This window comes from Sarcophilus harrisii, chromosome 1 (assembly GCF_902635505.1).
Source record: "Sarcophilus harrisii chromosome 1, mSarHar1.11, whole genome shotgun sequence".
NCBI lineage: Eukaryota > Metazoa > Chordata > Mammalia > Dasyuromorphia > Dasyuridae > Sarcophilus > Sarcophilus harrisii.
Window position 1 is genome coordinate 59,543,507 of NC_045426.1, and position 15,675 is coordinate 59,559,181.

Genomic DNA, 15,675 nt, shown 5'->3' on the forward strand with positions numbered 1-15,675 from the left:
TTCCTATAGTTACTCCAGGCCTGTTTTTCCAACTACCTGCTGTAGACTTCGACCTGGGGTTTCCCCAGGTGTCTAGATTTCACCCCCTCTTTCCTTTACACTTCAGTGCCAGCGTCATCTCTTCCTTCCATGAACCCTTCCCTGATTCCTCCAGTTCAGTGCTCTCTTCCTCCTCAAATAATCCTGTACTTACTTACCTACACATATGTTGTAGCCTGTTTCTACCCCTCACCGTGTTAGTTCTTTGAGACTAGAGAATGTCTATTTACCTTTGTTTCCCTAGCACTTACCAGCACAGTACCTACCATATGGTGTTCAATCACCTCAAACCCAACATGTCCAAAATTCGTCATCTTTTCCCTAAAATCCAGCCTTTCCTCATCTCTGTGGATGGTACCACCCTCCTTCCTTGAATCCTCTGTGTCATGGACTCTCTCTTTGGCAGGCTTCACAATAATGAATTTTCCATTGAGAGGCTGGTGCAAAAATAAGTGTAATTTCCACCCATCTCCATCCCCTTCAAGCTCATGGGCCTTCCAGAAAGTACCTGCAGAGGTTCAGTGGAATATCTTAGGATGTAAATTCCTCAATATGTTTAGAAGAATTGCACATGTTTGACCTATATTGAATTATTTGATGTTTAGGAGAGAGGATAGGGGAAAAGAGGGAGAAAAATTTGGGATGCGAGGTTTTGCAAGGGTGTGAAAACTATCTTTGCATGTATTTTGAAAAATAAAAAGCTATTATTAATTTTTTTTTATTATTTAATAGCCTTTTATTTACAGGTTATATGCATGGGTAACTTTACAGCGTTAACAATTGCCAAACCTCTTGTTCCAATTTTTCACCTCTTACCCCCACCCCCACCCCCTCCCCTAGATGGCAGGATGACCAGTAGATGTTAAATATATTAAAATATAAATTAGATACCCAATAAGTATCATAACCAAACCGTTATTTTGCTGCACAAAAAGAATCAGACTCTGAAATATTGTACAATTAGCCTGTGAAGGAAATCCAAAATGCAGGTGGGCAAAATATTATTCCTTTTTTAAAAAAGAAGGCAGGAATTGTTTTTTTCTATGTGTACAGCCGGAGCTTTGCATGCAGTAAGTGCTAAATAAATGTTTTATTTGTGGAGTCACATGGCTTGCCCGTGAAACCTCTTTAGAACTGGCATTCAGTAGGAGCTTAATAAATCCTCGTTGGACAAAATGCATGAATGAAGCCCCGAGGGAGAATCCTACCCTTGGGCTCTGTCGTGGCGAGGGGAAGCCATCACACTGACACTTACAAGGAGAATCTGTCATTGCTTCCTTTTTCTCCCTCTCCGGGGCGGAGTCGGGAAGGTCAGCTTGGGGTCCAACATGGCGTTCCCCTTAGACTGTTGGTCTAAGAATGGGGGCCGCCATCTTCACTCACGTGATTCAACAGCGCGGCCGGGCCCGGTTAGTGTCAGGCGTACGGACGTACGGGGTGGGCCCTGGCGTGGAGGGTCTCGTGACATGCACTTCCGCTCGGGGCGGCGGCGGTGGCGGAAGTGAGAGCGGAGCTCTAGTGTTGGCCATAAAGCCCGAGGCGGCGACGGCGGCGGCGGTGGTGAAAGAAGAAGGAGGAGGTGAAGGAGAAGGAGCCCCATCGAGTGGACTCGGAGTGTCCCCTCCCCTGCTGCCCTGCTCACCGAGCTCTCGAGACGCATCCGGCACCGCTCCCGAGCTTCCGGAGGAGCCTCCCGCCTTCTCGCCCGCGGTGAGCCGTGGGCCCAGCTGCCCCCTCCGTGCGTCCGCCTGTCCGCCCGCCCCCGGGCCCCTCCGCCCTTCTCTCTCCCGTCCCCGGGCGCCGGGGCCTAACGAAGGTCCTGGCCCGGGGGCCGGGAGTCCTGCCGCGCTGGCTCCCCGGGCAGTGAAGCGGGGGGTCCGGGGCCTCGTGGGAGGGGTCCGAGCCCTGCTCAGAAGCAGCGGCTCCGGGACGGGCTAGTTTCCGGGGCCGGGGGCTCGCCCTTCTTTCCCGGGGACGGGGCCGGTGCGGCCGGCTGCCTTGGGAGTGTTTATTCGACGCTGGGTGCCGCGGGTGGGGAGGATCTCGGAAGCGGGGGGCCGCCGCGCTCGGTGCAGCCGGAGGTAAGGTCGGGCAGAATGTCGGCCTGGCGTCCCGCCGGCAGGAGCCTCGGCGGCCCCTCCGCGACGGGGAGCCGGTGGTCCGCGGAGGGGGAGCGGCGACGAGACGGCAGCACCCCGTGACAGTTGCCCCGCTTGCATCGGGTGTGCGGGATTTGTCACGAGTGTCAAGGCTGCGAGCTCATCAAGTTCTTAAACTCGATTCTTTTGTTTGGGAGAGGCTTCCCCGAACACCTGAGTCAAGCTGAATCAGTCCGGGTCATGTGGCTGGTGTGCTTGCCCTTGTGCACTGGGGAGACCCCTCAGCAGGCGGGACGGCTCTTTGTGATCCCCAGGTGCTCCGGCGTCGTGGCTCTTCGGTGGGTGAAGTTGTAGAGCTCGGGCTTGGGGTGGGTGCTCTTGGGCAGCAGCTTTCTCTGGTCATCCTGCCGAGTGTAGCAGGTAAAATAGACATTTTGAATAGAATCCTGAAGCTCGTGCTGTCTGATGTTTTTGCGAAGCTTTTGTAGAGCCTCTTCTACTGCAAGGAACAGTTCTTTGCTAAAGCCACTAACTCAGCGGGCAGTTGCTACTTCAAGTACACCCTTGTAATAGTGCCAGTTAACTTAGGAGCACTTGAGGGCTGTCAGGATACTTACCTTTGTTACAAGATAAAGTGAGACTTGGAAGCTGGCCGTCTGTACCTGCTTACCTATACTACTATAATTTGAATTTTAATAAAGATAGAGTGAACGATCTTAGTGTGTTTGAATGTTCCTGCTCCCATTTAAAGCGTCATCTTCTCCTTGGATACTGAGAATAAATACTGTCTATTCCTTGTGACATTAGCAGCTGATTTAAACACATGACTTGTCATCCGTGGATTAATAAAGTCTGTCCTGATTGGTATTCTTTTTAGAGAACTGAGGTCTTTCCAGATGTATATGAGAACTTGGTAGTTAGTTAGTGGGGTAACTTGCCTGTAGTGGGTGTTCAAATATTTCTTGATGAGAGCAGTGAACCTTGTATCAAGAGGATGAATAATTTGAGTTTGAATGGTTTTTCCCCAAGAGAAGGTTATCTTTAAAGCTGCCTAATATTTAAAATCTCCTTGTGTGTGTACACACACATGTTCGAATATTTACTTGGCTTTAAAGAATGGTTTATAAGTAGAGACTGTTTATAACTAGAGATTATTTTTGTGTTGGGGAGATTCTAGATAAAAGCACAAGATAGGTTTGTGGAAAAGAAGTAGTTTAACTTCTTTAGTTTACTTGATTTAGTAACTTGAAATTTAATTTGAAATAGTAATTCCAGCTTTTTGTTGTCTGCAAATTACTTTTTAGTCTTCCTTAGATTTATAAAGGAATATTGCTATCAGATACTGTTCTCCAGATTGAAAATGACATTTTTTGTTTTCAAGAATTTGTATGGAATAACTTTGAATAGGAATATGCAGTGAAATGACGAAACTTTGAAAACATACAAACTGTTATTCTCCAAAGGGGAACATGTAAACATATAGCTTGAAAATAGCTATTAAATTTTTTTTCTTACTCATATCAATCCAGGTTAAAAACTTGACATAATAATTTAGGTTATAATTGGAATTTGATGAATTAGGGAAATGTGTAAGTTAAATTTTGAAAGAAACTAATATTTCCAGTGTACCTTTGACAAATTATCCCCTAGGGCTTCAGTTATTGCTTAAAGTAAAGCTTTAATTTGGGAGATTAGGTAATATTTCTTTCCTTTGTTGTTTTAGCCATGCTTTTTTGTCAAAAACATTTCTACAATTTTTTTTCTACTCTGTACTTGTTAATCATTTGTTGAAATGTACTTACTGACAGATTTGAAACAGTTTCACTACTTATAGGCTAGGTTCCTGATTTCTTTAGCTGAAGTGATTGAGTTTGCACACTTGGGGTATAGCCTATCAGCTACATTTTCCATTTGTTAAAATGTTGCCCATGTGAAAGGCCAATAGCTCTCCTTTCTTTTTCTTAGTCCAAAGAAAGATTTTTGTTGAGAGATTTATAATGAGACTATATAGATCAGAGAAATATTGTTTTTGGAAGAACAGCATTTTGATCCTGTTTTATCTGATATGATTGTTTGCAATTACTTAAGGAAGGAACACTTTTATATCTGAAACAGCCTCCAAATAGTGGTGCTTATTTTCTCTGCTTTTTTTTTTTTTTTTACTAACTTTGATTTTGCTTAGAAACCTTATGATCATAAAGCCCCTCAGCCATTCGACATTGAATCAGAGTTGCCTACAAAATGGGAGCAATCAAAATAAAAACAGATAAACAAACATAAATAATAAATAGCTTAAAATTCTCCCCTCTCCCAACCCAGCCATTTATTTAATTTGAGGATTTTACCCTTCTTGAGAATGTACCAAATTTTGAAGGAAACAATGTAAATTAAAGTTTGTAGGTGTGATTTACATTTTTATGTATCAGGCAAATTGATGCAAAATATAACTTGAGGTATCAACAGTGATCTGACCTGAAATTTGTGTTTTGTACCTCCTGAAAACTGCCCAACAGCTAAGGAGATCCCAGTATTAGTCCACAATCTAAAATAATTTAAACATAGAGCTATGACAAATTTTCGTGGATACTGAACTAAGGAGCCAACAGCTGGCAATGGAAGCTAGGAGGAGGCTTCCTTCTTATTAAGGCTAAACAATAGTTTACTTGGCACTGATGTCATCTTCTGTTGAAAGTCTTATGGGTTAGAAACAAGTGCCTCTTTTCTTCTCAGACCCTGTATTCCAAAGCCTATTGCCTTATCTCATATAACATTGTTATTGAATTCTCAGTTCTATTTCTTTGGATTATCAAACTATCTATTAATTCCTTTTAAATAGATTTCTTTGCTCTTCCATCTGCAGTTTGCTGCAGTAACATTTTGCAATGTGTTAATCTCAAAATTACCTGCCCCCACATTTTCACTTTTCTTGCCATGATTTTCTTCCCACTTTTTATACTGAAAATAGGGAAAATAGTGTGCCCTCTTTCTCCTAAAATTCTCCAAAGTGTTACCATTTGCACTTAATTGTATGAGCTACAAATCAAAGGTGAGTGGGATGTCAGATATGACATATGAACAGGTCAAAGAAATGTTTGTTGAATTTGGAACTTTTTTACTCCTTACAAAGATATATTTAAATTTGAGATCTCAACTTTGGGCTGCAATTTTCAGAAGCAACTTTTAAGAATGACTTTTCAAAATATTTCATTTTAGGAATTAAAATTTTGTTTCGTTTCTTACTTTATTGCAAATTATTTACTTCATGCAAGAGGACAGAAGGACCTCTGCTATGTGTTTTTTTTAAAAAGTGATGTCACCACTGCTGTGGAGATCAATCTAACTGATTCTGCTTCTCACTTTGCACAGTGCCAAGCAGTAAGTTCCATGGACACAGCAAAATTGTGTCAACAAGATGAAAACAAATGCCCACTTTAGGAATTCTCCAAAATAATGAGTAAATTACATATGGTTTAACTTGTATTCATGCTATTATATTAAAAATATGTTTCTCCCCCTCACTCTCAGGGATTTCTTCTTTTTAATTGTCCTAATTGCTTTGTTGCTTTTTAAAAAAATATTTATTTTGATCAGTCAAAATCCACCTTCTTACATTCACCCTAAACTTCTTCCTCCTGCCCCCTCCCCCTAAATTGAAAACACAAGAAAAACAATTTATTCTAAATATATGTAAGGCATTGCTTTCTTTATGATAACTACTCTATAGCTATTGAACTAATCAAATTCATATTTGATTTATCCTTTACTTAGTTTTTAAGAATGGAAGAGAACAACTATTTTTATATCTTTACGGTTTTCAAGAGAATATGTAACTATGGAAAATGTTAATAACTTATACTTTTATAGTATCTTAAAGGTTGTAAAATGCTTTCCTCAACAGTTCTGTTCAGGACTATTGTACACATTTTTTCCTTTATAGATGAAGAAACTCAAGGTCTGAGTTTAAAAGATTTGTCCAACAGATAGAGATTTCTGGAGCTTTAAGTCTCTAAAGTAGGATTTGAACTCAGAGTTTCCTAATTTCAGGGCCACGGTTCTCAGTTGTCCCAAATTGCCTACATATTGTCCTTTGTGTTCAGATTCTGGTATTTGTATCCATTTTAGTTTTTGTTTTTATCCTTTAGTAGACTGGAAGCTTCTTGCAGTCTTGAGGATTAGTCACAGTGCTTGGTTGTGGCTTTCTTCCCTTCTAGTGCTTCTTTGTCAGTGGGAAACAGCTTTGCCAAACCTGGGAGAGTAAGTAATCTGCCTCAGGGCGCTCAGTAAACTGTTCCAAAGAGCTCTCCCTGGGCTGTGCTGCTGCTGCTGCTGATCTTTGTTCAAATGGAACCACTTTTCTGTGAATTCAGGTCAGTGAAGGAGAAGCTGGGAAGGAGAACTGGGTGCTGGCAGTGTGTTGAAACTTGTACTGCTTGGTGCTAAGGGAGGGTGACTCAGATCCTGCAGTCTAGTCTATCTAGGGAGCAAGACACACACAAACACATACAAACTATCTAAAAACATACAGTAATACCTATGAGAATATAATCAATATAGTGAAAATTGTAAAAATGGGTTGTAGTTATAGTTTGAGAGGAATGGCATTAAACAGGAAATAGTAATATATTCTTGATTTTCGACTCCAGATTCAGCATAAACTTTCATTATTCTTTAATATTTTAAATACTTGAAGTAAATTTTGTCAGTCTGGGTCTCATGGCTAAATCTCGTGGCCTTAATTATTCCTCATTCTTTACCTTTCTGCATTGTTTAACATTATCCCCTCCCAGATGGTCTTCTCTTTTTTTCTTGATTTTCATTTATTGACACTGCTCTCTGGGTTTTTCTCCTAATCTGTCTGCTGTGCACACTACCCAGTCTCCTTTCTTGGACCATCAATCTCAGTTTCTGCTTTGTCCTCAAGTCACTGTATATACCTCAGAACTCTGTCCTGTTGCTTTTTCTTTGTATTTAGTGGTGGCGCAGCCTGTGAGTCTAATTACCTCTGCAGATGATTGATCTGTATATCATATCTTTGTTCTCTCGAGCTCCAGTTCCCCATCAGTCCAAACGAATACTGTACTGTATAGGTACATAATTTTTTGTTGTTTGGTTACTTCTGTTGTATCTAACTCTGCATTACACCATTTGGAGTTTTCTTAGTGACTTGCCCAGGTTCACAGCTATTAAGTGTCAGATGCCAGATTTGAACTAGATAAGTCTTCCTGATTCCAGGCTTGGCACTGTATCCATTGCACCATATATGTACCAGATGTTGACTTTGGTTCCTGGGGGAGGGGAGGGAGGAGGGGGAGGGAGAGGAAGAGGTAGAGGCCTGTGTTTGAGATGGATGGGGAATTACATGTACACATACATGCCTCAAACTGGAGTGCAGCACTGAGAAGGTGGAAATAAGGAGATATGATATTCCATGCCTCTGCAAAGACATGGAGAAAAATAATGGAATCCTGTATGTGAGGATCATCAAGTTGATCAGTTTGGCTGGAATGTCATGGCAGTCGGATGGTACAGTAGATAGGGCTGACTTTGGAATCAGGAAGCCCTAGATTCAATTCCTGCCTTAGGTAGTACCTAGCTGCAGGACCCTGGGCAACTCTTAACTTCTCAGCTTCATTTAAAATAGGAGATGCTATTATTGCATTTGCCTTGGAGAGTTGTGAGGAACAAATAAGAGAACATGTGAAATACTTTGCAAACCTTAAAGTGCTATATAAATCCTATCTATTATTATAGCTATTAATAGGTAGAATGGTGAAGATGAATAATGCGCAGTATATTGGAAAGACAGTCTGGAGTTTAATTGTGTAGGACTTTAAATGTTGAATAGGAATTTGTTTTTTATCTGAGACAGTGAAGAATATCAGAACTTTTGAGCAAGAGTTATGTGACCAGCCCTTTAGGCATATTAGTTTGGCTGCTATGTGAAGGATAGACTGGAGCTTCCCAGGACAGAAGGCTATTTATAATAGGTGTAGTAATAGGTTATATGGACCTGGAGTCTAGTTCTGTAAGCGAAGAAGGGAAGTGATGCCAGAGATTGCGTGAATGGAGGATTGACAGGATGTGGGAGGGAAAAACTGAGCATGATTCTGACCTCAGTGACTAGAAGGGCTGGGAAGTTCAGAAGAGAAGGGGAAGATGAAGGGTTTGAAGTGTCTTCAGGATGTCTAGGGAAAAATATTCCATAGGTGGTTGACAACTTCTCAGTAGATATTCCATAGACATCTCAAATTTAGCAAATCCAAAACACTTATTATTTTTTATATTAAGACACTACCCCCCCAAAAAAAAAAAATTCTAGTGGTTTGCCCCTACAATGAACTACAGACTCCTCTATTGGGCATATAATAACTTCTCTTCAGTAACTTAGGCTTTTGGCAAACTAGTCTGCTTCCTGTTCTTTATCTGTGACATTGTTTCTCCTTTTTCTGTGCCTTTGCACAAATTGTTCCTCTGGTCTGGAATTATAGATCTCTAGCTTTTAAAACACAAGCCTCAGGTCCTAACCTCACTGAGGCCTTTCCATATTGTCCAATTACTTGAGCCCTCACCAGATTATAACAAATATATAATTTAATATAATGATAATGATAATGATAGTTAATATTTATGCAATGCTTGCTATGTGATCCACTGATCCTCACAACAACTGTTTGAGCTAGATCCTGTTGTCCCCATTTTACAGATGAGAAAATTGAGACAAACATTGGTTAAGTGCCTTGCTCCAGTCATAGAACTAGTGCTGGACTCAAATATGAATTCAGGTCTTACTGACTCTAGGCCTAGCGTTCTATATTGTGCCTCCTAGTTGTCTCTAGCATTTCTTTTAAGATTTCCTTATATGTGTAAGTTGTGTTAGTATATTCCTTGAGGATAGGGATTCCTTTGAAGTTTTTTATTCCCACCACTTAGCTTAGTGTCTGCTATGTTGGTGGTTAATAAATGAAAAACAGCATTTAAAAAAAAAAATTCTTTTTCTAGGTTTGATCTTCTTGCTCATTTAGAAGCAGTTTTAAGAGAAGTTTTAGTAATATCATTTTAATACAAGTTTTTGGATTCTTTAAAAATTTCAATAGTATTCTCAACATATATATAAAAATAGTATTCAACATTCTTTTTCTTTAAATTAAAGCTTTTTTATTTACAAAACATTTTTCAACATTAACCCTTGCAAAACTTTCTGTTCCAGTTTTTTCCCTTCCCCCCCCCCCCCCCCGGCCTACCTCCCCTAGATGGCAGGGTAGTCCAATACATGTTAAATATGTTAAAATATATATATTAAATCCAATATATGTATACATATTTACACAGTTATCTTGCTGCACAAGAAAAATTGGATCTAGAGAAAGGAAAAAAAAACAATAACCTGAGAAGAAAAACAAAATGTAAGCAAACGTGAAAATGTTATGTTGTGGTCCATACTCAATTTCCACAGGCCTCTCTCTGGATGTATATGTCTTTCTTTATCACTGAACAATTGGAACTAAGACAATCATCTCACTGTCAACATTCTTTTTTTTTTTTTTTTTTTTTTTTAAGACTTTTGGTTCTATATTTTTTCTCCTTCCCTCCCTTATTTCTCCCATTCCCCCAAGATAGTAAGCAATCTGATATAGATTAAATATGTACAATTCTTTTAAACATATTTTCATATTTGTTACATTGTGCAAGAAAATCTGATCAAAAGGGAAAAAAAAACACAAGCAAAAAGATGAAAATATTATGCTCAGTCTTCATAGTTTACTGTCTGGATGTGAATGGCATTGTCCATCCTGAATTTATTGAAATTGCCTTGAATCACCATATTGTTGAGAAGAGCCAAGTCCTTCACAGTTAATTGTCACATAATCTTTATTACTGTGGACAATGTTCTCTTGGTTCTGCTCATTTCACACAACATCAGTTAATGTAAGAAATCACCCTGCTCATGATTTCTTTTTTCCCCTCAATAGTATTTTATTTTTCCAATTACATGTAAAGATAATTTTCAATATTAATTTCTCTTTTTTTAATTAAATAAATTTTTAAGAATAACAACTTATTTTCAAAATACATGCAAAGTTAATTTTCAACATTCACCCTTGCAAATCTTGTGTTCCAAATTTTTCTCCCTTCCTTCCCCTCCTCCCCTAGATGGTAAGTAATCCGATATATGTTAAACATGTACAATTGCTCTATATGTATTTACACACTTATCATACTTGCACAAGAAAAATGAGACCAAAAAGTGGGGGGAAATAAGAGGGGGGGGGAGCAAGCAAACAACAAAAAAAGGTGAAAATACTGTGTTTGCAATCCATATTGTCCTCACAGTCCTCCCTCTGGATGCAGATGGCTTTCTCTATCACAAGACTATTGGAATTGGCTTGAATCACTTCATTTTTCAAAAGATCCATGTGTATCAGAAATGATCATTACATAATCTTATTGCTATGTACAATATTCTCTTGGTTCTACTGATTTCACTTAGCATCAGTTCGTACAAGTCTCTCCCAGCCTTTCCGAAATCATTCTGCTAATCGTTTCTAATAGAACAATAATATTCCATTACATTCATATATCATAACTTTATTCAATCATTCTCCAACTGAAGGGCATTCAGTTTCCAGTTTCTTGCCACTACAGAAATATTTTCCCTCTTATGATCTCTTTGGGATACAGACCCCAATATAGACACTGCTGGATCAAAGGGTATGCATAGTTTTATAATCCTTTGAGCATAGTCCAAATTGTTCAACCAGATTTTTGATTGGCTCATTTCATCACTCCACCAACAATGTGTTAGTGTCCCACTTTCCCTGCATTCCCGCCAACATTTATAATTTATCTTTTCCTATCATCTTAACCAATCTGAGAGGTGTAAATTGGTATCTCAGAGTTGTCTTAATTTAGATTTCTCTAATCAGTAGTGATTTAGAGTATTTTTTAATATGATTAGAAGTGACTTCAATTTCTTCATCTGAAAATTGTTGGTAATTTTTCAATTTAATAAATTTAATGAAATTTGACAGTTATCGATTGAGAAATGACTTACAATCTTATAAATTTGAGTCAGTTTTCTATATAGTTTAGAAATGAGACCTTTATTGGAAACACTGGCTGTAAATGTTTCCCAGTTTTCTGCTTCCCTTTTAATCTTGGCCAAGTTGGGTTTGTTTGTGCCAAAACTTTTTAATGTAATATAATCAAAATTATCCATTTTGCTTTTTATAATGTTCTCTATTTCTTTTGTGGCCATAAATTTCTTCCTTTTCTAAAGATCTGACAGGTAGATAAACTTCTGTTATGGGCTGAGGTTTGAGCTGATGCACTGAGGTCCCAAGTACATGAGGCTAGATAGTAATTGGGCTATACTCTATTAATATACATGATTGGATTAAGAATGGTCCCTGCCCACTCTCCTTGCAAGTCCTGATGTGTTGTATAGGAAATGATGATTTTGGTGGGTGGAGGCAGAGAGGGAAGAAGACAAGCTGGGAGAGATTGGGCTGAGTTCGAGACTCCGAGCTGCTAGTTGTGTGGCTGCTGGTCGAGCTAGCTTCTTGACTCAGCTGCACACATTGCTATCGCCGATTCTCTTCCACCTCCGATCCTTCTTCACTGAGAATAAAGACTGACGATTTTCCCCTAACCTGAATTCCTGTCTCGTGCTGATCTTAAAATATACGATCTTAACAAACTTCATCCCTTGCTCTCCTAATTTTCATGCAAATATTTATACCAGTTACCAAGTATTATTTTAATCTCAGCTTGAGCTTGTTTTTCCACTAATAATTTGGATCTCTTCTTGCTGGTAGATCTGACTCTGATATTGGACTATAATATCTCTGAGGTGACTACTCTAAGGTAACTACTAACATAGTAGTAGATAGCACCAGCAGCATTCAATGCACTTTACTTTCCCCTAGTAAGAATAGTCCCTGGACTATTAGAATTAATTATTAGAAATTGTAGCATTTTGACAGCAAATGGTAGTAACAATTTTTGCCTTTAACAGACCATTACACAACATATATATGACATTCACATTGTTTCTGTTGAATAAATTTATAATGTTCTCATCTTTAGGCAAACTTCTACACAGCATACTGATTGTAATTTTGTTACAGTGTGAATAGGTATGCTGAGAGATCTTAAGCTTTTCATAGATGAATTGATTTCTCTTGAAAAAGAATGTGTCATCGAGGGTTGTGGGGATAGGGAATAAAGATATGTTGTCTCTGGGAATTTTCATTCTTTGCTAAAGGAGATATTGCCTTATACTTGGAAAAAATAGTTAAGATAGTTAAACATATGTGTCACAAATTAAATCCTCTTTGTAGAAATTTTTAAAATACTGATTTTTTTTTCATAAGTCAAGCAAAAGAAATTCCCATATAATGATTGTGTCCAAAAGATGACAGTGAGTGAGACCACTGAGAACCTTGTTCTGTTATATCTCTATCAGAGGCGGTGGATGGCATTCTTCATTAAGAAGTCTCTGGAATCATGATTGGCACTCCCCCCTTTTATTACATAGTGTGGTTATTGTGTAAATTGTTCTAATTAATTCGATTTGCATCAAATCATCTACATCTTCCTAAGTTTTACTGGAACTGACCTTTTCATAATCTCTTATGACAAGTAGTATTTTATTACACTTCCACACCATAATTTGTTTAGTTGTCCCCTTGGTTTCCAGTTTTTTTTTTTTTCTGAACGACTTTTTGGACATAGTTCTAAATTGCTTTCCATATTGCCTGAACCAATTTATGACTATACCAACAGTGCATCAATATACTTGTTTTTCTTTAGTCTCTCCAATATTGGTCATCTTTCATTTTTGTCAGCTTTGCTCAGCAGCCAGAGGTAAAACTTAAGAGTTCCTCTTTTAATTTGCATTTTCCTATTAATTATTAATGATTTGGAGCACTTTTTTCGGGTATTTGATAACTTAAATTTCTTCCTTTGAATATTGTCTTGTTTTCATATCTTATGACTCATTTATCAATAGGAATTAAGGTGTCAGACAACTTTGACTGGACTAATAAGAGAAGACTAAATGAAGGGAGATAGCATTTGAACTGGGCATCAAATAATGCATAGGGTTTATAAGTAGAAGTGGTGGGGGTGGTGTGTAAAAAAGATTACAATTGAAAGTAAAGTAATGGTTTTGGTTTGTTTCTCAAGAAGTAAAAGGTGATATGAAAAAGGTAGGTTAGGATCCTAGAATGATGGAGTTTCTAGAATACTGGGACCAAGAGCATATCTTACTCAGTAGACAATAGAAAACCACAAAAAGTTTTTAATTAGTGAAACATGCAAAATGATTCTTTAGATTGGGCAGTGTAGTTACTTAGTCTGGAGAGCTTGATTTTTTGCTTTTATCTGAGAACAGATTTCAACTCAGGAAGGTGTGTCTTCCTGACTTTAGATCCTGAACTCTTTCCACTGCGCCAACTAGCTGCTCAGTATTAGAGGGAAGAAAAGTTAAAATGAATGGTAATATTGGTATGAAATCTAGAGGAATGGGGGTGGTGGTGATTCTTTGTTAGATCACCCCTCACTACCACTGGAGACCTAATTTCATGTTGACACTGTCCCTTTGAAACCTGTCATACATCCAATTTTGAACCTATTTAATTATATTAGCATCTGAATAAATTGTGGTATATGAATATTAGGGAGTATTATTGTTTGGTAAGAAATGACCAGCAGGATGATTTCAGAAAGGCCTGGAGAGACTTACATGAACTGATGCTGAATGAAATGAGCAAGACCAGGAGATCCTTATATACTTCAACAACAGTACTGTATGATGATCAATTCTGATGGACCTGGCCATCTTCAGCAATGAGATTAACTAAATTAGTACCAATGGAGTAGGAATGAATTGAACCAGCTACACCTAGCGAAAGAACTCTGGGAGATGACTAAGAATCATTACATAGAATTCCCAATCCCTCTATTTTTGTTCACCTGCATTTTTGATTTCCTTCACAGGCTTAATTGTATACTATTTCAGAGTCCGATTCTTTTTGTACATCAAAATAACTGTTTGGACATGTAAACTTATTTTGTATTTAATTTGTACTTTAACATATTTAATATGTATTGGTCAACCTGCCATCTGGGGGAGGGGCCGGGGGGAAGGAAGGGGAAAATTGGAACAAAAGGTTTGGCAATTGTCAATGTTATAAAATTATCCATGCATATAACTTCTAAATAAAAAGCTATAATAAAAAATAATAATTATATTAGCATCTAATCTGTCCATATCTTTTCTTCATCTTTCTAAGAAACATGTGAGATGACTTTACCGAAAACTTGCTAAAATTTAGGCAAGCTCAGTCCCTAGCATTCTTCTTTATCTACTAGTGTTAGTAATCCTGTCAGTCTGCATCGAAGTGGTGCAGTGGATAGAGTGCCTGGTCTGAAGTCAGTAAGACTCATCTTTTTGTTCAAATCTGACCCCAGCAAAAATCTGGTCACACTAGCTGTGTGATCCTAGGCCATTCACTTAAATCTATTTGCTTCCGTTTCTTTATCTTTAAAATGAGCTGGAGAGGGAGATGGTAAATCATGCCAGTATCTTTCCAAGAACATGGCAAGGAAAGTCAGATAGAGCTGGGCAACAGTCCTGTCAAAATACTGCGAGTTAAGTCCAACTTGATTTATTGTTGATAAAGCCATTCTGGTTCTTTATAATCACAAATTTTCTTTTCTAAATACTTAGCAACTATCTCTGATAATTCTTTCTAGAATTTTCACAGGAAATGAAGTCAAGCTCACTGACCCAAAATCTATAATCCTCTTCTATCCTTTTTTTAAAAGTCAAGACATTTATCCTTCTGCAATCTTTGTGGAATGTGTTCTCCTCCGTGATCTTTCAGATATTACTGATAAGATGATCTACTCCATCCATCTTCACTTGTCCTGAACTATATCTGGCCACTGGACCCAGCTGATTTTAGAAAATAAAGTGAGGCAGGTGACCTTGCACAGCCCTTCAGCTTACTTGCATGTCATGGCATCGCCTCCCTGATGATGTCATGGTCCTCTTTGAGAACGATGGACAAACAGTAACTGACAGTAGCTCAGCATTCATTTCTGCCAGTTCTTTCAGGACCTAAGGAGGTAATTCATTCTGATCAGATGACTTGAATTCATCAAGCACAGCTAACTTGAAACTGTTTGGGAAATAGTTGTCATGCTACAGAGTAAAAGTCTGGTAGGTAGCAACCAGAGTAATAATCAGTCTATTTTGCTTAAACTTTCCTCCCTATTTATAAAATGTTTTATTAGAAACTTCACATTGAACATCAATACAGACTTGTTTATTGACTAATCATTTTCTGATTGCCTTTTGTTTTTTTCATTCATTTCCCAATATATGCTTCTTGCCATCTTTTTAAAAGACACTTCAGCAAAATCAGTGCAGTGACTGCACATGACAGTCTATGCAATATTGCATACTCATAGTCTCCCACTATTGCAATGAAGGGAGGCCAAATGGCATGTACAGATAGATTTAAACATT

At 38.4% G+C, this 15,675-nt stretch overlaps 1 protein-coding gene across 2 annotated transcripts in view; it reads left to right on the forward strand.

The window, feature by feature from the left end:
- The first annotated feature begins 1,588 nt into the window (after nt 1–1,588).
- Nucleotides 1,589–15,675, forward strand: part of RAB7A (RAB7A, member RAS oncogene family) — a 61,269-nt gene continuing 47,182 nt past the window's right edge. For both annotated transcript variants that reach the window (XM_031956395.1, XM_031956406.1), the window contains exon 1: nt 1,589–1,749. The gene's annotated coding sequence lies outside the window, so the exon portion shown is untranslated. The remainder of the gene's footprint in view (nt 1,750–15,675) is intronic.